Source organism: Astatotilapia calliptera, chromosome 3 (assembly GCF_964374335.1).
Source record: "Astatotilapia calliptera chromosome 3, fAstCal68.1, whole genome shotgun sequence".
Classification (NCBI taxonomy): domain Eukaryota; kingdom Metazoa; phylum Chordata; class Actinopteri; order Cichliformes; family Cichlidae; genus Astatotilapia; species Astatotilapia calliptera.
Genome location: NC_137424.1, coordinates 6,348,803 through 6,371,199, shown reverse-complemented (window position 1 = coordinate 6,371,199; position 22,397 = coordinate 6,348,803). Strand labels below are relative to the sequence as shown.

The 22,397-nt window shown below is 45.3% G+C and overlaps 3 long non-coding RNA genes across 3 annotated transcripts in view; 2 read left to right on the top strand and 1 right to left on the bottom strand.

Annotated features, from left to right (window-relative positions):
- The window catches only part of LOC145425130 (uncharacterized), a 124,349-nt gene extending 115,672 nt beyond the window's left edge, over positions 1-8,677 (top strand). Inside the window, exon 2 of the long non-coding RNA XR_013905798.1 lies at positions 5,908-8,677. This is a non-coding gene — a long non-coding RNA (uncharacterized LOC145425130). The remainder of the gene's footprint in view (positions 1-5,907) is intronic.
- Positions 8,678-12,593: 3,916 nt separating this feature from the next.
- Positions 12,594-18,922, top strand: LOC145424584 (uncharacterized). The gene is made up of 2 exons (XR_013905666.1): positions 12,594-13,716; positions 18,349-18,922. It is a non-coding gene; the product is annotated as an uncharacterized LOC145424584 (long non-coding RNA).
- LOC145425117 (uncharacterized) lies at positions 13,541-13,998 on the bottom strand. The gene is made up of 2 exons (XR_013905783.1): positions 13,869-13,998; positions 13,541-13,775 (listed from the first exon to the last, which is right to left on the bottom strand). It is a non-coding gene; the product is annotated as an uncharacterized LOC145425117 (long non-coding RNA).
- Positions 18,923-22,397: the final 3,475 nt, after the last annotated feature.

The following is a 22,397-nucleotide window of genomic DNA, read 5'->3' as shown; positions in this document are numbered from 1 at the left end:
GAACACCACCATGACTCCCTCATACTTCAAACCATGTTTCAGAGGTTTGAAGTCACACACTAACCTGCTCACTTTATGTATTGTGTTTTTGAGCGTTTTCTTCTGCTAGTACCCCCCTCACAGTCTCCACCTTCACCATGCGTCACCTGCAAGGTCACTGTCTTCAAAGGTGAAGCCTGAAGTAGCCCCTCCCCTCCATTATCTGATTTCACTGCAGCTTTTACGAGTCAGCCGTGCTATTTCTGACAGGCTCCCCTCTTCTCTCTGTGGGTGTCGCTCATAGAAAACTTGGACACATTAGCCGGTCATGTGAGCTGCTGCTGGAAATAAGTTGAAGAGGGGGTGAGGCCCTGTTAGTGCACACGCCGCTGCCGCCTCGCAGCAGCCTGGGATTCCTGATTTACTGCTAATTATCTTCACTGAGCAGAAGAACAGCGTTTAATGGGGCTCTTTCCTAAAAGTCGTGGCCTGTGTGAGCGATCGTGGCGTGTAGTGTATGTGTTGTTGGCAAGCCGTCACAAGGGGGCGCCCTTCAACAACTTACCTTTGATTTGTGACTCATGAGCAAGAAAAGCATAATCGTCAGATTAAATGTAATTCATCTTCATAGTAAAGGAGGAAACACGGATGTTTCTCAGTGACTCGTGTTTGTTGTGCTGTGTTTTCAGTCAGTTTGAGACAAGAAGAAAAGAAATGAGCAGGAAGCAGAACACATCACTGTTTGCTCCTCCTTTTATATAATAGGACTAATACAGCAGTGTTAGATATGTAAATGGCTCCAGCTGTCATAAACTAAGATTCAGGAAGTTCTCTGATTGAAATGCTGGCAGGTGATGGGTAACCCTCCCCAGCATGTTCCCAAGCGTTGCATACAAGCCACTGAAAAGTAAACAAGTAGATGACGACAGGCTGACTGTCTGTGTGGAGAATCAGTAGGAATACGATGGATGAGCACATGAATCTGACATATTTGGAACAACCAGGTCTCGTGAATGACGTCATTTTTACTCCACGTGAAGAGAAAAACATGTAAACAGATCGTGAGCATCAGATCTGTTTATGCTTCACAGTTTCCTGCTATCCAAAGATGTCAGCCGACGGCCCCGCCTGCCTTTGTTGTCTCTGCCCAGCCTTCCTGTCGTTATCCGTGTTTTTGCTCCCCATCCCCTCTGCCCTGTTGCCCTGACAACAGACAGACACCTAGGTTTCCTTGGCGACGGGGCAGTTTCCTGCTTGGACGCTGTGACTGTAGCACAGAGTGTACGATGTGATTGAAAAGCCAAACCTGGGGATGTGTGTGCTTCACAGCACGCGGCTGTGAGCGGTCCAACCTCACAGGACACGTCGAGCTTTGTCTGGGTTTGGATTTAAGGAGCTACAGGTTAGAGGAGCAGGGACAGAAATCGTCTGTCAGTGTCCCCGTGAAGCCATCGCTGATGTGATTACTGCTGTTTCACATCAAACACTGCAGTTTTCCAGCAGTGGAAAGAAGCTGCTTTTGCTGGCATCCTTATTGAAGTTTAAAGTTTTCCATTTCTTAGAAAATGTTGCTTATTTTTCATCCTTTTAGGTGCAAATTATTCGTTTTACATATAAGTCATGCAGACCGTCAGTGATGCAGGCGTGCGGCTGTGATTAACATTTCCCACCAAAGACCAGAACTGTGCTTTTCACAGATGAGAGCCGCTGCATGCTGAGCACATGTGGAAGAGGCTGCAGAGCATCGTGCTGCTGGAACCTCGTCAGCACGGCTGCTCTGGTGTTTCAGTGATGGTCTGGGGGACATCCCAACCACTCAGCACCCTTTGAGTCGCTCTAATAACAGCTACTTATTAATAACATTTGTGCACGAAGCTGCCACATAACACCTGGATTCTTGGGGTGTCTCTGCACCTACACAGAATGGTTTCAGTGATGGATGGAAGAACCCTCAGACGATGCCTTGCGTTGGGTTCTGCGTCGACTGGACGCCTTGTGTCGGAGGTGAACCGTTTTGATTTAAAGGTTGATCGTAGCGCTCCCTCTGTGACTCCCAACATTAACTAGCTCACTCGTGAGCGAGAGAAGATCAGCTGTGATCCTGTCTGCTTCATGTCTGTCGTGCGTGCTCAGCACATATCGCAGGAACGTGAAATATTTTGTAGGTTGAGCACAACCAGTGTTCCCCAGTTTCATTACTGGGAGTTTGAAACCAGTGATTAGGCTGACCTGTACTGGCCTGATAAAGCACCGCTACTTGAAACACGTGTAAAAAGCTCGGTGTCTACATTGATGGTTCTTTTAAAGTGAAGAAGCAGGTGAGTGCAGTGTTCAGTCCTGCTTCTTTCAGTTAAGACAGCTGGCCAAGGTAAAGCCAGACCTCCTAACGTCTTTGAGCGTGTTATTCACCTTTCCCTTACTTGCAGATGAGACTACTGCAATTCATTGTGTTATGGTCTAGATCAGGCCTCCATCCATCGTCTTCAGATGGTTCAAAATGCAGCTGCTCGCCTGCTAACTGGTACCAAGCGGAGAGAGCATATAACCCCAGTTTTAGCTTCTCTACACTGGCTTCCTGTCTCCTACAGGATCCAATTTAAACTTCTACTTTTTGTTTTTAAGTCATTAATGCCCGAGCCCCTCCTCACCTGTCTGAGCTCCTCTCTGCCTATGCTCCAGGACAAACCACGAGGTCCAGCTCAAAACTAATGCTGTCCATCCCACGGACTGACCTCACATCCCGTGGTGATAGATCCGTCTCTGTGGCAGGTCCCAGACTCTGGAATAGTCTCCCCTTAAATATTAGATCTGCACAAACACTTGAGCAGTTTAAATCTTTACTAAAGACACATTTCTATGCCCTGGCTTTTAACACACTATGACCCAAGCATTCTGGTCTTATTTGAATTAGTTTAGTTATTGTTTTAACTCTTTTACTGTCCTATTATTGTTTTTACTGTTATTATTGTGTTACATTGTTGCTTTTTAATACCATTTTTATATTGTTAAGCACTTTGTGCATCATTGGCTGTTTGAAATGTGCTATAGAAATAAATTTGACCTTGAAACCAAATCTCCTTAGGAAGCGATTTTATTTTATTTATTTAGGACCGTGCATGTTAATGAACATAAATGTAAAAAGAAAAATTACATGAATGTAAACATGCCAGATTATAGCCAAAGGCTAATTTCCATCTTTAATGAGGCCGTGTATTAAGTTTCACACAGCATGGGTGGAACAGCTACTAACCATCACTGCAAGCTCGACAGCAGGAGCCGTCTTCCTGTCGCAGTATACCCCAAACAGCTAATTATTGGACCGCAGGGAAATGGGACGGGTGTTGGTGCCATGAGGGAAAACCGTCGTTCTCCTCGCTCCTCCCTTTGCCTCCTGCTTGCTCCTGCCGACCCCGCTGGTCTCCGCTTTCCCCGACACTGATTAACCCCCCTCCTCTTCCCTAACAACGTTAGGCCCCTTTGATCTCCAGCACTTAAAACCAGCAGCTACCATTGTGCCATCCAAAACATCTCTGTGGTTGCTATGGTTATTCACTTAGATACAATTACTATAGCAACAGTGTTTCTGAGGGCTGGGGAGGAAGTGGCTCAGCAGGGATCCAGGTGGAGACACATGAAAGACACAGACTGCATATAAACGGTGGATCGGTGAGGGCGGGCCCTCCTCGCCAGCCTCGACATCGATACGATTTCTCTTTATGTAAATACGTGACACAGATATGTATGTTGAAGAAAGACAGAACATCCTTTCACATGATCCTCTGACACACTTGTCTCTACAATTGGATGTGAAACAGACTTGAAAGGAAAGAAGTCGTGTCAGGTATTAACAGATATATCAAACACATTATCTTCATATGCAGGGGTTAAGACTCTGTCATCAAACACCTTTACAGAGAAAAGTAGCCAAGTGTGTGAGATGATAGCTACAGTGAGTGACAGCTTAGCAAAAATCCTGAAAGTTGGACACTTAATGTCAGCTTTGTCAGCCACACTGCAGAGCTCACAGAAGGCCCACAGCTCTGATGACTCAGTGGATGGAATAAAGCCCTCCAATGTGAACTGCACAGTAGGGCTGCCACGATTAGTCGACTAGTCACGATTATGTCGACTATTAAAATCGTCGACGACTAATTTAATAGTCGACGCATCGTTTGAAGCTTTGTAAGATCACAAAGGACGCAGGAATGAGTAGTAGGATTTAAGAGTGTAATAATGGACTGAAACAGAAGATGGCAGCACTGCATGTACAAGGATGCCAGCTGCCGTTAAACCCCGAAGAAGAAGAAGTAGCTGTGTCCCAGAATTCATAGCGCAGCTGTCAACAATGGCGGCAGCTAGTTAGTTTTAACTTTACTCTTATTATTCTTTCTGGGTCACAAAATAAACGTTTAACATATTTTCAGGGAGAATGTAGCTGTGTAAACCTCAAATATCTGCTCAGTTTATCAGGACACCACATATTTTCAAAAGCGCTCCGACGTTTTCGGAGACGTTTGTTACCCACTAGCTCGTTAGCTAGGCGGGGGCAAGGCTAACTAGAGCCGTGAGAACACCGGACTCCCGGCAAATCGTTTTCAAACCCACCACCGTCTTTCGCTACTCAGGTTAAACATATATATAAGTCACTTAGATAACTTACAAATGTTATTGTTTGGCTTTCTTTAGTATTTTATTTGTTCCTGAGTAAATCGGTTTGGCTGAGATTAAAGTTATAGTTTTTTGAACAGCTAAAACTGTCAAGCAGACAGCTGATTATCAGAAGTGTGAGACGCTGGAGAATATACTCCGGTGTCCTGTTATATTTTAGAAAGCAAGGAGTTTATTAAACTTCACCGAAACACTCTGCAAATTTCATTAAAAATTAATAAACTACCATCTTGTCTTTATTTTTAGTTAGCACAAACACTTAAAGCTGTAAGCTAATGATAGTTATATAAGACCAGATGCTGCTGGTGCAATAAGCTGTACGTCCAATGGATGATGATCTGATTAGTCGATTATCAAAATAATCGTTTGTGGCAGCCCTACTGCACAGTGGTGTCATCATCACGTGTCCTTCATCTTCTCTGGGATGGATCAATAGATGGCTGATCCAGCCCCGTGTCATGAGGCAGCGCTGCCTGGTTGGCAGAATCTGACCCCAGACCAGCTATATACCATGTACAGTGTTCAATCAACCTTTCACTGGGCATGTGTATAAGGTCACAGCTGTCAGTGTGCTGGATATTTGCAGTGTTTTCAAATGTATTCCACTACAGACTACAGATTACATGCCCCAAAATGTATTCTGTAACGTTACTCAATGAGAGTAATGTATTCTGAATACTTTGGATTACTTAATATATTATCATGCTGTTTACAATTACATGAATGTACTGTTGCTGTGATTTATTACTGTTACTGAAGGTCAGCGGCTCCGAACCGTAGTAAAGGGACCTCTGGCTAACACGTCGGGTTCGTGTCGGCTCGTAGCTGAAAACGAGCTTTACTTTGTTGTCTGGGTCAACTTTGCTAGCAGAGACAGAGAGGCGTTGAAAGGCTGCTCCAACAGAACTTATTGTCAAAGGAGCAGAACAGAGTCAAACCTTCTGTTCTTAGAACTGAAGAAGCTTCTGGATGAGAGGTGAAACGTCTTCAAGCAACTTAAAGAAGTCCAGACGCTTTTCTTTGCAAGCTCCTCAGACTACGATGACCTGGATGACTGAGAACCTTCACAGACAACAGAACTTATTGTTTTCGGAGGAAAACAGGAACACGGTGTACGGTCGAGTCTTAACAGCTTACTTACAGCTGGGCTCGTCAGGCTCTCTTCTTGCAGTGGTTATTATTATATTTACATGCTTCCAGCTCCCGTTTCTGCTCGGTGACAGCTCGTGCTTTTCCTTTCTCTCCCTCCCTCGCTCACAGACACATCACGGGTACAGCAGTCCATTCTCCCTGCAGCACGGACTACACTGCCCATGATGCTACATTCTGCCTGTTAGCTTAGCACAAAAACAACAAGGCCTCTCTCACCCAGGAAACACGCAGCGTGTCACCCTGTAACCATGGCAACCACAACGCTGCCGCCTGGAACAACAGAACATGTCAAACAAACCCAAACAGTCCTGACCCGCCACAATATGAACAGGAAAGTACCGCCGTGTAATCCATTTATTTCAACAAAGTAACTGTATTCTGAATACCACCTGTTTAAACGGTAACTGTAACAGAATACAGTTACTCGTACGTGTACTCCGTTACTCCCCAACACTGGATATTTGTCATATAATTGAAATATCATTAAACTCACTACTCGTACTCATAAATATGGTCCGTGCACAAAGCAGCGTCGTCTCTTTCTAACCATCCCTGCTCCAACAAACACGAGGTTGTTTCCATCGCTGCTGCTGTTACATGTTGTTCAGCTCTTATTGTTACTGTAAGTCTCGTAGTTCTTATTTGTGTGAGGCTTTGCTCCTGCCCGTCACTCTGCTGCTGTTACATGTTGTTCAGCTCTTATTGTTACTGTAAGTCTCGTGTTTCTTATTTGTGTGAGGCTTTGCTCCTGCCCGTCACTCTGCTGCTGTTCCATGTTGTTCAGCTCTTATTGTTACTGTAAGTCTCGTGTTTCTTATTTGTGTGAGGCTTTGCTCCTGCCCGTCACTCTGCTGCTGGAGCACCGGGATTTCCCCAATCAGGACAATAACGGATATTTCTGTTCGTTTCTGGTCTATACATGTTTTATATCAGAGCATCTCCCAGAATCTGAACTGATCAAAAAGTGCCGACATGTCCGGAGGGATTTTGGCCCACTCCTCTTTACAGCTGCTTCCACAGATTTAGTAAAGGAGGCTCTGGAGGCTGGCTAGCCCACTTCTTCTTCAGCCACTGCTTTGTTTGCACCCATCCACGGCCACCACTGTGTGTTTGACTGTGGGGATGTTGGTGTGTCACACTCAGCATTTCTCAGCCTTCAGCCAATCATCCAGACGGTCAAACCTCAGACGGGCTTGTACATGCTAAACCGCGTGGGTGCTGCAGTAGTTCAATCCTGTACCAGTGTTACCAGTATGTGGTGACTGTCATCCACCTGCCTTCTCACCATTAACCAGCTCCTCCTGTGTGAGTTTGGGCCCATCCAGCACCTTTCCTATGATCATCCTCCGCCCATGAGGCTGACTGATCACATCATGGTCAGAACTGCTGCACCCACAGTCACCGAGCTTCATGCTGACGCCCTTTGCATCTATATGCTGAGAGTCCCACAGCCAGTCTGTGGGATCCAGGGTTGTAGAGGATCACACACTTCATTCAGGGACATGCAGATCTGTTCATAACTGATATGTTTTTTGTTCGATGTTTCTAAACTCAGGTAAAAATCAGAGACTGTTCATTTCTCTGTAAGTGAGCAAACTTATAAATTCAGCAGGGAGGATAATTGTTTCCCCGTCGTAGTTCAGTGTAGCTAGTCTCTTAACCCCCAACCAACCCGCTGCACCTCCTCCCTCCCCTCCCTCTCATAAAATATTGAGAGAGCCTGGCACTAGGCCAGACGCCCCCCTCCCTCTCTGCCAGGCAGACGGCCAGCTGACGGAGCATGTGGCTGTGGGAGGGGCACGAAGGGCGGCTCGGCTGAGGAGATACAGTAACCATGAACATATTCGTTCTCTAAATGAACGCCACGAGTTGTTCCCACATCAAGCTGCTCTACTCTGAACTCATTCACACGAGCACTTTCTGCTCGAGTGCTTCCTCTGTTCACAGCCACACTCACGGATGCGCTGGAGAACAGCTCGGGTAAGAAGTGTGAACAACATGCTGGCATTTCATTCTACCTGCAGTGGTCAAATCAAGGCAGTGGTCAAATCTAGCTTCTTTCAGCTCAGGCAGCTGCAAAAACAAAGCCAATTCTTTCACGGCAGCACTTTGATCCACGCCTTTGTCAGCACTCGGCTGCATTACTGTGATGACCTTCATGTTGGGGTCAGCGCATCATATATTAGTCAAAATGCTGCAGCTCGTCTTTTAACTGGCACTCGAAAGTTTGAGCACATTTCCCCTGTTTTAGCTTCACGTCACTGGCTGCCCATTTCTTTTAGGATTCATTTTAAAATTCTTTTATTTACTTTTAAAGCTCTCCATGGCCTCGCCCCATCTCATCTCTCTGAGCTGCGACAGCCTCATACAGGCCAGCTGATCAGCTGCTCCTGCATGTACCCAGGACTGGGCGTAAACTTAGAGGAGATCCTGCTTTTGCTGTAGCAGCTGCAAACTGTGGAGCGAGCTTCCTTTGGAGATCAGACAGGCCTCTTCTTTACCTGTTTTTAAGTCTTGAAAACCCGCCTCTTTACCCTGAGCTTTGACACCACGTGAGATGTTGGTTTTTATTTCAGTTGTTTTTAGGTGATTCGATGCTGTTTTATCTTGTTTTGTTTTCATTTGATGTTTTATGTGTTTTATTTATTTATTTTGCTGTTTTCTGTTGTTCTATTGTTTTAACTTATTTTCCGTGCAGCACTTTGTTCCTGTGCTGGCTATTTTAAAGTGCTTTATAAATAAGATTGGATTGGATTGGACTGCCACCAACAGCTCTGTAACACACTGTGCACACAATGCTATCATTGTCTTTTCTTTTTAGCTGCTTTTACATTTTAGTTGCTGACTTCTGATAAACTGAATAAAACAGGAGAACACACAACCTGGAAATCTTCAACCACACACAAAATACATACGTTTCCCTGGTAAAGTACACAACCTCTGCAGTACCGCTGAGTTTTCTACAAGCGCACAAAGCTGCTACCAGCTCTGCTGCTGTGACCTGTGTTACCTGTGTTAGGCTCTTACATCCATACGATGGTTGAAGGACCGGCCGTGTCCCGTCTTCCTTCTGTGCATAATCGTGGCCCCTGCTGGAAGCTGACCCCGTTCTCCCACAGTGTTGCTGAAATGGTGAAACTGGAGCACGAATCGATCTGGGAGCTTTGATGAGAGATCAGCTGAAGTTTGACTGCAGCCTGATTCACTTTAGGACAACCAGTTTGCTTTGAATGTTTTTCTGCCTGATTCATTCTGATACACAAACACAGGCTGAACGGTGTCTGTGCTCCCACATCCTCAGTGTCCGTCTCAGCACCTCTGCATCCTTCACTCACTTCTTAGCATGCAGGACGTGTGTGTGTGTGTGTGTGTGTGTGTGTGTGTGTGTGTGTGTGTGTGTGTGTGTGTGTGTGTGGGTGGGGCACAGGGGAATGTGGGACTTTGTCCTGATGTGAATGTGTGTGTAGATCTATCACAGTGAGGAATGGGGGTGGTGTCAGTGTGGGTCAGTGTCACTGGGAGCTGTGGGCGTCTCCACAGTGGGCCTGGGAAACTTTGAAAAGATGTTTTCTTCTTTCGGCCATAAAATCCAGATCTTGGTTTCCTCTTTGTGAGCACAACAGAGACTCCCCTTGTTTCTTACACAGCCCCCCTTTGGCTTTCATGCACACACACCCACTCAGGGAATAAAGTCACTGCAGCCATTTAGCTGCTTCTCAGCACTCGCTGCATAACCTGAGGTTGGTCAGCCGGTCGACTCGTCGTGCATAGTGACAAATGAGGGATTTCAAATATTTCCAAAGCGATGCATCAGGTTTCTTTGCAGATGAAGTGAGACGTGGATGTTTCACAGCACCAATGAAGATTGTGTTTAAGTGCAGCCGGGCCCTTTCTGTGTGGAGTCCGCGTGCAGCGACGCCAGCTTCTTTGAAATAGATGATGGACTGGTGATGTGTTCAGGGTCACAGGTTTCCACCCGCCTCGTCTCTTTGCATGCAGTGAAAGAAACTATGCAAGGTGTGCAGTAACAGGGCTGATCTATGCAGGTCTGAACACACCAGCAGCAAATAACTCAACAGGTTCAGTGCAGCTGGTGTAACAAACGTCTGGTTACAACATGTTAATGTTCGCACACTGCTGTAAAAACAGTTTTATTCCAGGGTAAATATGAACGTGCACTTTTGTGGAAGCTCGTGGTGAATGCTCGTATGTAGTGTAACTGTAATCTGTAACTGTAGTTTGGCTGAGCTGGAGTCTTTGGGTTCATCATGTCGTTGGATGCTCACCTCCTGCAGCTGCTGGCTGCTCTCCCAGATGAGAGATGATATCTGAATGTCCTTTATAATAACCTTAATTCACCTCGCACACACACAATGAGCTGTCTAATCAGCTGACCGGAGCAGGTGCTGTGTGTGAGAGCGATGTTGGGGTTGTGAGGGCCCAAACAGCTGGATCTCAGCCCCTGTGGAGGACAGAGGTGTGCGTGGAAACCACTCCTCAGCTACTAGCTGCAGATGTGCAGACCACACATGGAACATGCAGCACCTTAAACCAACTTTTCCTCTGGAGTTAAACACTCTCCCTATCTGTTCACATACAGGTCTGTGTCCTCTGTACAAACCGCTGGTGACCGTAGCAAACTGGCAACCAGAGTAATGGTAAATGGTAAATGCACTGGTTCTTATACAGCACTCTTCTACCCTCCCTAAGCACTAAACCAGTTCCAGAGCATCTAATAAAAGCACTGGCAGCAACGGGGGCCAGTATCCCGCCCAAGGTGACTTTGGCACGCAGACTGGAGCAGCCGGGGATCGAACTACCGACTGACGTCCTGAGCCACAGTCGCCTCTTTTCCAGTAGAACATAACTGCCTCAGCTCAACTTGACTCTACTCGACTCTACTCGACTCTGTCTCTCAGTTACAGTTGAGCACCACCTCAGTGTGGGTGGGGCTGTTACAGCAACACAACCTGAAAGTCCCGTGACGCAAACACAACATCTGCACCCTGTCGCTGGACTTTGGTGTCGGTTCCTGTGTAGCCGTTTCCCTCGTTGCCAGGCAGGTTTGAGTCTTGGTTTCGCTCTCATAACTGATCCAGTGATGTCACTTCCTGGCCATCACCGGCATGTATCTGGGACACAAACTGGGCTTGGAACTGGGTGAGAGATGAAACTCTGAGAAGCTCTTCAGACGACGCTGACCTGCATGACTGAGGACCTGCACAGACTTGCTGCCTCGCTCTTTGTGAGGAACGTCCTTCAGGAGTATGAAAGGGAAACTAGCAGTTTATTGAAACCAGCTCCGCTTCAACCTCAGATGCACACAAAGTAGACTCGTTCCCCAAAAGTTTGCACTTTGGATCCCAGGTATCGAACCAGCAACCCTCTGATTAGCAGATGAGCCAGTCGGGCTACAGCTACCCTACGTGTGTGTGTGTGTTGCCTTTTCATTCACATAATCCATCTTATCTCTAATGAAAAAGCCAAATGAAATCCTCAGATTTGCCCCTCAGGTTCCCACAGTGTTCAGGTCACACCAGGCCACAGTCCCACATTTGAGCCACGACTGTGGGTCACACAGAGCATGTCCTTTAGCCTTCTTTGTTTTTGGATTGTGTGCCACAGAGTCTCCCTGAAGATGATTTTGGCACGTTTGCTGAGATTGTTTGAAAAACAAGCTGAAGAACACGTCCACGATGTCACAGCAGCTGTGGGCCTCGATGGAGCCCACGCTTGTCCTGGAGGCGTCCTCTGTGGAGTGAGGCCGGCTCACATGGTTCAGTCTGAACAGGGTGAAGCTCCAGCTTTGACCTGATTAACTTCCAGTAGTGGAAAAGCAGCTGTAGCTGCATTTTTCATCACTATTAATGGGATGCTGCTGGGACCTGCTGTTAGTGGGAGCTCAAAGCCTGAGGCCATCATTAAGATCTGTGTGGGTCTGTGTGGGTCTGTGTGGATCTGTGTGGATCTGTGTGGGTCTGTGTGGATCTGTGTGGGTCTGTGTGGATCTGTGTGGATCTGTGTGAGTCTGTGTGGATCTGTGTGGGTCTGTGTGGATCTGTGTAGGTCTGTGTGGGTCTGTGTGTGTCTGTGTGGGTCTGTGTGAATCTGTGTGTGTCTGTGTGAGTCTGTGTAGGTCTGTGTAGGTCTGTGTGAGTCTGTGTGGGTCTGTGTAGGTCTGTGTGAGTCTGTGTGAGTCTGTGTGGGTCTGTGTAGGTATGTGTGGGTCTGTGTGAGTCTGTGTGTGTCTGTGTGGGTCTGTGTGGGTCTGTGTGGGTCTGTGTGAGTCTGTGTGTGTCTGTGTGGGTCTGTGTGGGTCTGTGTGAGTCTGTGTGTGTCTGTGTGAATCTGTGTGGGTCTGTGTAGGTATGTGTGGGTCTGTGTGGGTCTGTGTGGGTCTGTGTGAGTCTGTGTGTGTCTGTGTGAGTCTGTGTGTGTCTGTGTGAATCTGTGTGGGTCTGTGTAGATCTGTGTGGGTCTGTGTGTGTCTGTGTGTGTCTGTGTGGGTCTGTGTGGGTCTGTGTGTGTCTGTGTGTGTCTGTGTGAATCTGTGTGGGTCTGTGTAGATCTGTGTGGGTCTGTGTGAGTCTGTGTGTGTCTGTGTGAATCTGTGTGGGTCTGTGTAGGTATGTGTGGGTCTGTGTGGGTCTGTGTGGGTCTGTGTGAGTCTGTGTGTGTCTGTGTGAGTCTGTGTGTGTCTGTGTGAATCTGTGTGGGTCTGTGTAGATCTGTGTGTGTCTGTGTGTGTGTGTGTGTGTGTGTGGGTCTGTGTGTGTGTGTGGGTCTGTGTGGGTCTGTGTGTGTGTGTGGGTCTGTGTGGGTCTGTGTGTGTGTGGGACACTCACTGAGTAGTAGTCCACTGACCGACCCAAACACGGTGACTTCATATCACAGGAAATATTCAGCTCAGGCTTCTGTCTGACGCTTTGCTGTCTCACATTTAAATCACAAAGGTTGTTTCTACAAACACCCACTCATCTATCGTCCTCTTACACACCGGTCACAGACCCACTGCTGAACTCACAATATCATTTATTTTCCTTGTGTTTGATTGGTGGTACAGTTGTTTTATTTTATGTGTTTGTTACACAGGAAAGCTGTTATTGATCAGTTTGAGAGTAAAACAGAAACTGTGACTGTAAATGTGGAGATTACAGTCGTTTCATGCTGTAACCTACAAAATGCTTTGTGCAGACGAGTCAGTGAAATCAATCAATCATCGTGATTTCTTTAGCTCATGAACACAGTGTGGGGTCAGTGTTAACAACATGGTGCAGAAAGGAAACACAAGCGTGGAGTCGGTGGTGCAAACGGTGGCTCGTGCATCAATCAGCTCCAGCTGTGATGCATCTCTTTGATTAGTGGGAGCAGCAAACTCCATCCAGACAGCTTCCTTTGTTTTTTTCACTTGACTGATCGATCAGCGCACAGCTCCGTTTAGCACACACGCCATCTTTAACGACGGCGTGGAGTCTGTGCCCTGTTCCTCCCACACACGAGTGTTCGTTCATGTTCGGCCTTGTGTCTGAGCGTTTCCTCTCGGTGTGTCTGTAACGAGGAAGCCACGGGCAGGTCGCACACAAACGTGTGGCTGCCGAGTGTGCGAGTGTGGCAACTATTCTGGTTTCCAGATAAACACTGGTGGCAGCTGCTGCCATGGCAACACCATTGTGCTCCCTCCCTCCCTCGCTCGTCTCCCCTCCCTCTCCCCAACCACTCCTCTCTCTCATGCTCCGCCGGCTCAGAGAGCGAGGACCAGAGAGGAGAGAGGTCAGCTCGATTCAGAGGACAGAAAGAAGAAAGGAATAACCCGGAGTGGACGGGGACAGGATGAGCGAGGACAGCCACTCCCACTACAGGCTGGACCCCAGCGATCGCCTCAACGGGCTGGGACAGAGGAGGAAGAGACCCAAGAAGGTAAACGAATAGATGGAGAGCCACGTGGTGCAAAGTGTGTAAGGATGGAGCACCCCACCCTGCAAAAAGAGAAAGGAGGTGGGGTTAGGTGAGGTTTGTTTATGTGCAGACGAGCGTCCACATGATGTTAGGAGCACCGAACCATCTCTCACCCCGTCGTCTCCTGTGGAGTGTGTGGCTGCTCCCCCACAGCAGCTGTATCCTCTCTCGTATCCTCCGTCTCCTGGTGTTGTGTTGCTCCACAGTGAGTCGTAGTAGGAGGCTCACATGCTGTCAGGGTGGGTCCCTGCTCGCCCTTTGTGCGCCTGTCGTTGGGGGTTTTGCTGTTTGCAGCTATCAGGAGGTTTGTGTTGTAGCCTGATGTGAGAAGTGTTGTTATTATCATCATTTTTAACATTTCTGCACCGCTACAATAAACAGACACACACCCATCAGCCTGTTTACAGATCTATACGCCCATAAAGACGTGAAACACACATTGCACAAATCTACTATAACGTGTTCATATGTGTTATAAAATAAAGAGGTAAAGTATTAGCTGTTCAGGTTGATTCATAAATATGACCTCAGCACGTGAAATCCTTCTGCTGACATCCCTAAAAGCTCGTCAGACCAACGAAGCCGTACAACACAAATAACCAGACCAAACCAGGGTTGTGCGTCTGTTGTTGAGAACATTGTCAGTAAACCACAGATCAGTGTTTATGTACCAGTGACGTCCTGTCAGTCTCGATGTAACGATTCCTGACAGCGCGTCTTTGTGTGCCACCTGCTCGCTCAGCAGCTACACAACCCAGGAGCTCAGTTTTGAAACAAACCTTAGCACAGTGTTTGTGTGTCCGCCGGGAGCGATGTCTCACTCTGTTTCCATCCTTTTCTCGTGAACAGCGATCTGGTGTTTCTGAGGACACAGAAGCATCCAGCGTCATTATTTTTGTGTATGTCGTGTGAGCTGAGAGTGGAGCGCTGTAACCAAAGGTAGTGAGCGCGTCAGCCTTTAACGTCGCGGCTGGTTGTGCGATCGTGTCGCCGCTGAACTCGTGTGGCCTGAAACTGAGAGTTTGTCTCAGGGATCTTTAATTTGAAGTCAGGTAAACAGGAGCAATCATCCAGTGAACTAACAGAACATTCAGGAGCATTTACTCTCATGAATGTCAGACAAACTGAGGTTTGTGTGTCAGTTAGATTCTTTAAGTCATTAAAGTGTCTCTGTTAGGAAAAGCATCTGTTTCCTCCACCTCTGCAGAACTGCGTGACCTGTAGCATCATTGCAGGAAGTATCCTGTGACAATGAGTGACTGCACATCATCATTATCAACACATAAACCTGTGGTCTGGACCTGCACTTCTTATTTTTACTGTCTGGTTTTGTGTAAAGCAGCACTTCAGTAAGCACCTGTGAAGCACACAGTCATAGTCGAGTAATGAAGCGATCCATATGTGAAACATATTCCACGTCTACAGGATAGTGGAGGTTACATGGGTCAACCTGGCAAACTGTACCAGCACATGTGATCACACTGATAGCAGAACACAGGTATGTGAGTCTCTACGACGAGGTCAGAAACCAGTAACAAATGTTTCATGTGATTCGTTTTTCTCCAGTTTGTCTGCAGTGAACCTTAAATACTCACTGAACCAGCTGTTTCCTGATGTGGTGACGTGTGTCGGTGATGAAGCCAACACTCTGTCCAGTGTTGGGCAAGTTACTTGAAAACAGTAATCAGTAACTAATTACTTCCCCAAAAAAAGTAATCCCGTTACTTTACTGATTACTTATTTTCAAAAGTAATTAATTACTTAGTTACTTTTTAAAAACACGATTTCCAACCTGAGTAGGTGATAAAGCGATAGATCTTTCAGCCCAATTCTACTTTTTCTACATAATCCATCATACAAAATGTAATCAAATGGAAAAGTCTCTTTTTAAAACTTGTTTTATTAGTTTTAATCTTTTAACTTTATGCATCAAGCAAACATTTAATTATCTGCAACATTCTGACTGGAAGAAATTAGTTTAACATTTAAACCTATTTTCTGCACATTCCAGCTCATAAAATAAAATGTTTTTTGTGTTTACACTCAGTCTTTCAAATAGATGCAAGTAAAACACAGCAGAAAATAAATAAAGTCAAAGACTCAGCGGTCCTGTTGCTCTATTTTCACCTGTAAAGCAGGAGTGGGGCAGGCGGAGGTTTACCCTGGTGCAGGTGTGCCGCGGTCAGTGGAAGAATCCGCGAGTTTCTCTGTGAGTTTCCCATTACGTCGTAGCTACTCGGTGCTTGTTGGAAGTTTAGGGGGTTTTTTCGCTGTAAAAAGAAGTTTTCTTCCCACGCACAGCGGACACTAATGTTTTTGTCACTTCTTATGGACTCAAACTCAAAGTAAGGTCAGTACTTCCACGCTTTAAACGCTGCACGCTCATACTCTCTCTGCACTCGATATGTGATCCATTGTTGATCTGCACACAGCTGTTGTCACTAACGTCGCACTCGCTTACGTCACTGTCGTGAGACATTCTCGCAAAAAAATCACGGTTTTAGTAACGCAGTAACGCAGCGTTCCTACGGGAAAGTAACGGTAATCGAATTACTGTTTTTGCAATAGTGATCCCTTACTTTACTCGTTACTTCAAAAAAATAATGGGATTACGCGTTACTGGAGCGTTGTTCTCCTCTGTAACAAAGCAGTGATAAAGGAATAGATGCTGATTTTATTAACTTGTGTCTTTGTGCTGCTGGATTCAGTCTGAAGCAGGCAGCAGTGCTGAACCTACCAGTGTAAATGTGATGGTGGAAGCAGAGGCCAGCACTTGGCAGTGCTAAACACAATAAAAGACTCACAAGTTCCTGCTCAAAGGTCAGCTGCCTTCAGATCAATCATTAACCTGCAGCAGGTTGTGGCCTGATGTGTTTGTAAGAGTTTCACTTTCAGGAGGAGAAGATTTAAACGAGTCACACAAATGTGAACTACAAAGTCTGTGACACACAATTTATGCAAACTGCATGAAATCTGACCTGAAGAAATCCAGTCTTCTGCCTGTTGTGGTTGTGACAGCTGCTCGTAGGAGAGTTTGTTTGTAGGAGGTGGAGATGTTCTCAGATCAAGTGCGTAATCGTCTCTTTGTGTAGACGCTAAAAGCTGTGAGCCAAAACTCTCTGCTCTGAAACTCTTCACTCAGTCCTCACGCTGAGAGTTTAGAGGCTGAACTTCTTGTTCCTCCATAACACTTTTCATGAAACAGCAGAAATGAGCTTGTGTTTCTCAGCAGTGCGCACACAGAGAACCGATCCTCTCTGCTCAGTCTGAACAAATCAAAGTGAAACGTCAGTGAAAACACAGCTGCTGATCAAACTGTGTCAGATTAATGCCTCAATGTTTCACTGTGAGGTTAAAAAATACATAAAAATGATTTAAAGAAGTAGGAGGCAGATTTTCACAATAAGAGCACGTTGTTTTTAATTCAGTTAATGTCAAACTGTCATCAACACCTCTGTGTTGTCTCTGAGCAGATTCAGGCATTACTCAAATAATAAAGGCTTTCTTTCACTATTATACTTTTCATTAGTCTCCAGGTTGATGATTATAAACAGAATTATTAAAGTTTTTATCATTTCAGGCTGAAAATCAACATGAATTTGGTTCTAATCAAAGAAGCTCCTTTAATGTGTGTCATTAAAATCCTCACACAGACTTAAAAAGGCGACATTAACATTAAAATAAATGAAAGAAGCTTCAGCTGAGAGCTTCATGCAGTCATCATCAGCAGCTCATAGCAGTCACAGCTCTTTATTACGCAGCTTTGCAGGAATTAAAGTGGCTGAAGTGTCAGAGTTTGTGTGAGAAGCTGCTTCATGGACAGCTGTACACACGTCTTTATTATTTCTTCATAAATCAAACACACAGGTTTGTCTGCAGATGATTTAAAGTGTGTCGTTGTGCAGTTAAAGCTGTTTGTGTGACGCCCTGACCTCCTGTGAATGATACAGCCAATCAGATCCATCAGAGAGAGAGCAGGAAGTGTGTGTTTGTGACAGAACAAGGAAACAGTGATGATGATGAACATAAAGGTCCTCTGATGTTTCCTGTTACAGTAACGCTTGTTCATCTGTTGCTCTCCTACACTTTCCTATAAATAAAGGAGAAAAAGTCCGTTTAGTTTCATTTCCTACAGCTCAGAGTTACACTTCACATTCCTGCTGTCACATCAAAAAGCTTCACTTTGGTCCAACATCTACATGTTAACATGAAACACAGACAGACTCAGAACATCTGGAACATCTGCACTTTGACCCAAACTGTTATAGCAGGATATTTTCTGCATATTTCTTATGTTGGACCTGTTTGAACTGTAAACGACCTGTAATCATCTGTAAATGGTGTGAGACACACTGAGGCCACCTACAGGGCAGCTGGGGAACAGCAGGGATCTGAAATCATATGAGACGTTAGTGAGAAGTTAGAACAAACGGACTTAAGATGGCTCGAAGTGATCAAAGTTGGTCTAAAACAGAAGATAAATCCAAAGCAGCATCAGATGAATGTTACCATTTCCAGTTACGGTGCCCTTCATCTAATATGGAAATGTGTTGGTTTTTTTTGCCGTGTTGTTGTTCTTCCTATTGTGTTTAGGCCAGAGATGCTCTTCAAACAGCGGACAGACATGACCACATTACAAGAACATGGTGTGAGTCCGATTTGATATTCCAGTCAACGCTGAGAGACCTTAACCAGGAAGTCAGAGGTCCGCTGATGCTGCGAGCAGGAAGTGAACCAAGGGAAAGGTTCACTCTACTCAATCTCAAAGAAAATATGCTGGTATTTGTTGATGTTGATGGTACAATAAAAATATATAATATAATAAATAATAAAATATCATGTGATGATGAGATGTGTTGTTGGTGTTTGTATTTTCTGTAAATGTCTTTTTAATGTAAATGCTTTGTTCCAGACGGACAGGGAATCAGTTGCTGTACGATGACATCATCTTGATGTTGACGAGGAGGGCGAGAAAAACTAGTTTTGTCCTGCAGATGGCGATCTTGCACCGTGTCCAGAGAGCCGACACTTTGATGGTGCTGCTCTACTCAGCTTACTTTAGCCTGGGTTGGACTCTATATGAGCAGCTTCCACTCTGGTTTCACTCTTAAACACACTTGTTTGATTTCACTTGTAAAAGTTGAAGAATAAATATTTTATTACAAAATTATTTGTTGATGCATTTTTTTAGGGTCAAATATCTTGTTTGATTTGAGGAATGAACTGTTAGGGTGGAAAAAGTGAATCAGGTTAAAATAGTGGTGCTTTATATCAGTGAAGATGTATAATGTAATTTAAAATGTTGATGATGGGTTGTAGTGGGCTTGTACTTACAAAACTGCCTCATTTTATTGGAACGATCCACAGTTGCATCCATTCACGGATGACATCTGACATCATTTGACATCTGGTCTGAACACGTTTGTACACAAGATGCCTCAGTTCTGGATGTTTCCACAGACTCCTCTGTGCACCTAAAGGAAAGGTCAAGGGTCAGCAGCACATGTAGTTGGGACAATTCTTCAGTCGCACAAACTACACAATCATTTTCCTCCAATGACGACTTTTCACTTGCAGAAATGGTCCTGTGTGATTTCCAGGCTGTGATATAAAAACTAGTTCCTAATGGCAGCGACTCACTCAGTAAACATGTGTTTCCTTCACCAACCTCACACACAGATCCAATAAGATCAGGAAGTGGGCAGTATAGTACAATATGTGTTATTCTGTGCTGCACTGCCCAAACTAAAGATCTGCTGAAGTGTTGGAAATGATCCAGATGTTTATTTTGGACGATACAGCAGAAGATCAGACATGAAAGTGGAGATAACACAGAAGACCTGCAGCAAAGGTCAGAGGTCAGACTGGGCCCTGGATTCAACAATGAGCCAATGATCATCAAGCAGTGACTAAAGCAGAGCCCTGACGTTCTGACATTCATCACACAGTCAGAACAAATGTCTGCTGATGACTTCATCTCATGAAACGACTGATAGATGTCAGTTCATTGATCAGCTGAGCTGCTGATCTTCATCGTCACAGAAACATTCAGCTTGTTTCAATCAGTAAATAACTCCCACTACTCCCAGTTTGAACTGTTCCCACTCAAAATGCTGTGAGAACAATGATCATTGTAGAACTTCACAAACATCACGTGTTGTTTTCCACATGTAAGATCAGCAAACACACAGAAACTTCCTGTTGCCACACACGGCCTCTAAAATCTCTTCCACGCTTTCTGTCTGAAGTCCACTCTCTGTGTCGGATCCACAGGAAACAACAAGATCTTATTAACATGGTTTTCAATGTGTCTCCTTCCAAAAAGTCCAACCAATGAACAAATGTGTGTATTTGTGGAGGCCGAACAAAAGCATGACACATTTCTCTGTTTCTATAAACTGGAGTCAAACACAAACATGAAGAGTTTCACTGACAGACTCCAAAATGCCCCCACAGTGGATCAAAGGGAAATCCTACAGTGTGGCCAGAGACTCTTAATGGCTCCAACATCAACACATCCACAATGTTGGATCCAGTTCTGCCTCACAGAGTTACTAAGACACACCCTCTGCCAGCATCACAACAGCTCCACCTGCTTCACCTGCCTCCTCAGCATCTGTACACCTGAAGAGAAAAGAAAGGCTCCAACAGCTCAAATCTACAAAGGATTCATGAAGTTTCATCCAACAATAACATGTTTGCCTTCCACAGTGTGCTGTTAGACACCACTGTACCTCTGCCATTTCAAAAAGAGCAGCTTGGGAACATTTTGGCTCCAAACACTTTGTGTTTAAGTTCTTTGTTTTCTTTGTGAAGCCGACAACATCTGGAGCTTTGTGACTCATAGAAACATCATTTTGTTCTTTAGATGACAGCAGATTGGGACTGAATAATCAATCACTATCAAACCAATAAAGACAAACATGCTGATTTTACAGGAACTTTGTTGGAGAAGCTGCAAAGACATGAAACTGGTGGAGATCCCAAACCAGTTGATAGTGCTGGTTATTCCAAATAAAGCTGTTTCCCTTTGAGATGAAATGACTTTCTGTCCTGATATATAATAAAGATGTTGTTGTTTTTGAGCCCCTGTATTAAAAGTAGTTTAAAGTCAGCTTGAGTTTGATGTCTTTATGTCAAAGCTGCTCATGATGTTGAGCTGCTGATGGAATAAAAACAATATAAAAGCATGTAGTCCAGACTTAAATGTAGCCTGTTGTTAGCTGAGGTCCACACACAGTGTTTGACAGTGTAAAGTGTGTGAAAGGGCTGCTGGTGGAGCTCACTAGGATGAGCAGGTGACCACGAGGTGGAGAGCAGCTGGCCTGGCTTTGACCCGGGCCACGCCCCCTTTCTCTCTGCTTTGCTGTCACTTATCTTCACTGCTCTGTCCAATAAAGCTGAAAAAGGCCCCGAATCAAAGAAATCTGCTGCAGCCTCTGAAATGTCTTCTGTTTCCTTCCCGACGGCTTTTTCACCGTCAGCCCATCAGACAGTCCAGCAGCATTTATGATGATGTCATGATGTTGAAGAGGCTGCTACGGTGGCCTCCCATGACCCCCAGCCTCATCACAGCTGAGATGCAGACATTTGAAAACATTCAGCAGACAACTGAATAACAGTCCAACACAACAGTCTGTGTGCAGACACACACTGACCTTTCATAGAGTCAAACACAGCTGGTTGAGTCATTTCTCTGTGAGTCTAAAGTGAATCTAGTATTTGAAAGTCCACTTCCTGTATTTGTTGTTGAAGACTTCTTCAGCTTCTTCTCAAGGACATCAGCTGCTTGTTTGGCAGCAGAGGCAGTTAAGAAGCTTCCTGAAAAACACTGAACAGTGAGTTCACTGTGGCATATGACAGATTCAGCTTTCTGTGTGCAAATGTGTCTGTGTCGACCTTTCAAATGCTGTTGAATCCAAAACATCAGCGGCTCCTCGGCTGCTCGCTTCATGCACTTCTGTCTGTGTGACAGTCCAATGACATCACAGCTGTTTCCAGCCCCAGTGTCTCAGGACTGGACACCTTTAAACATGTCGAGGATCAAACAGCGTCCAGCTAAACACACATGAAACTATCAGAGCTGACAATCATTCCAATAACATCTAATGGTTCATGTATGTAGACACAGGACTACAAGGAAATGGCTCTCAGCATCTGGCTGTGGGAACACATGAGTCCCTGTTTGTGTTCAGATTGTGTGCATGTTTTAGACGTGTGTCACATGTAGAAACACAACAATCCCACAATGACACACAGATGTGTTTGACACAGCTGTGCAGCTGTAAGTTGTTTCTAATGATTCATTGAAGCTCTTCTAACATTCTGGAGACGATCAGTACATGAATCTGTTCAACACGACAACAATTTGACTTCAGTGTGAACGTTTGCATTAAATAACCTTCTTCATCCAGCTGACAGCATCTTCATCCTATGATGTGAACAGTTCCTCCTGTTGATGACAAACCTCTGACAGGATCTGCTTGAGGAGCTTTTTCATGTGCAGCTCTCTGAGCTCAGGGCTGAGCTGCTGTTTCATCTTTAAGAGCTGCTGCCTCCTCGCCGGACTTGTTCTCCTCTTCTTCTCCTAATGACACCATTTCTGCTTCATATTAAATTCAATAAAGATGCTGACATGTTTC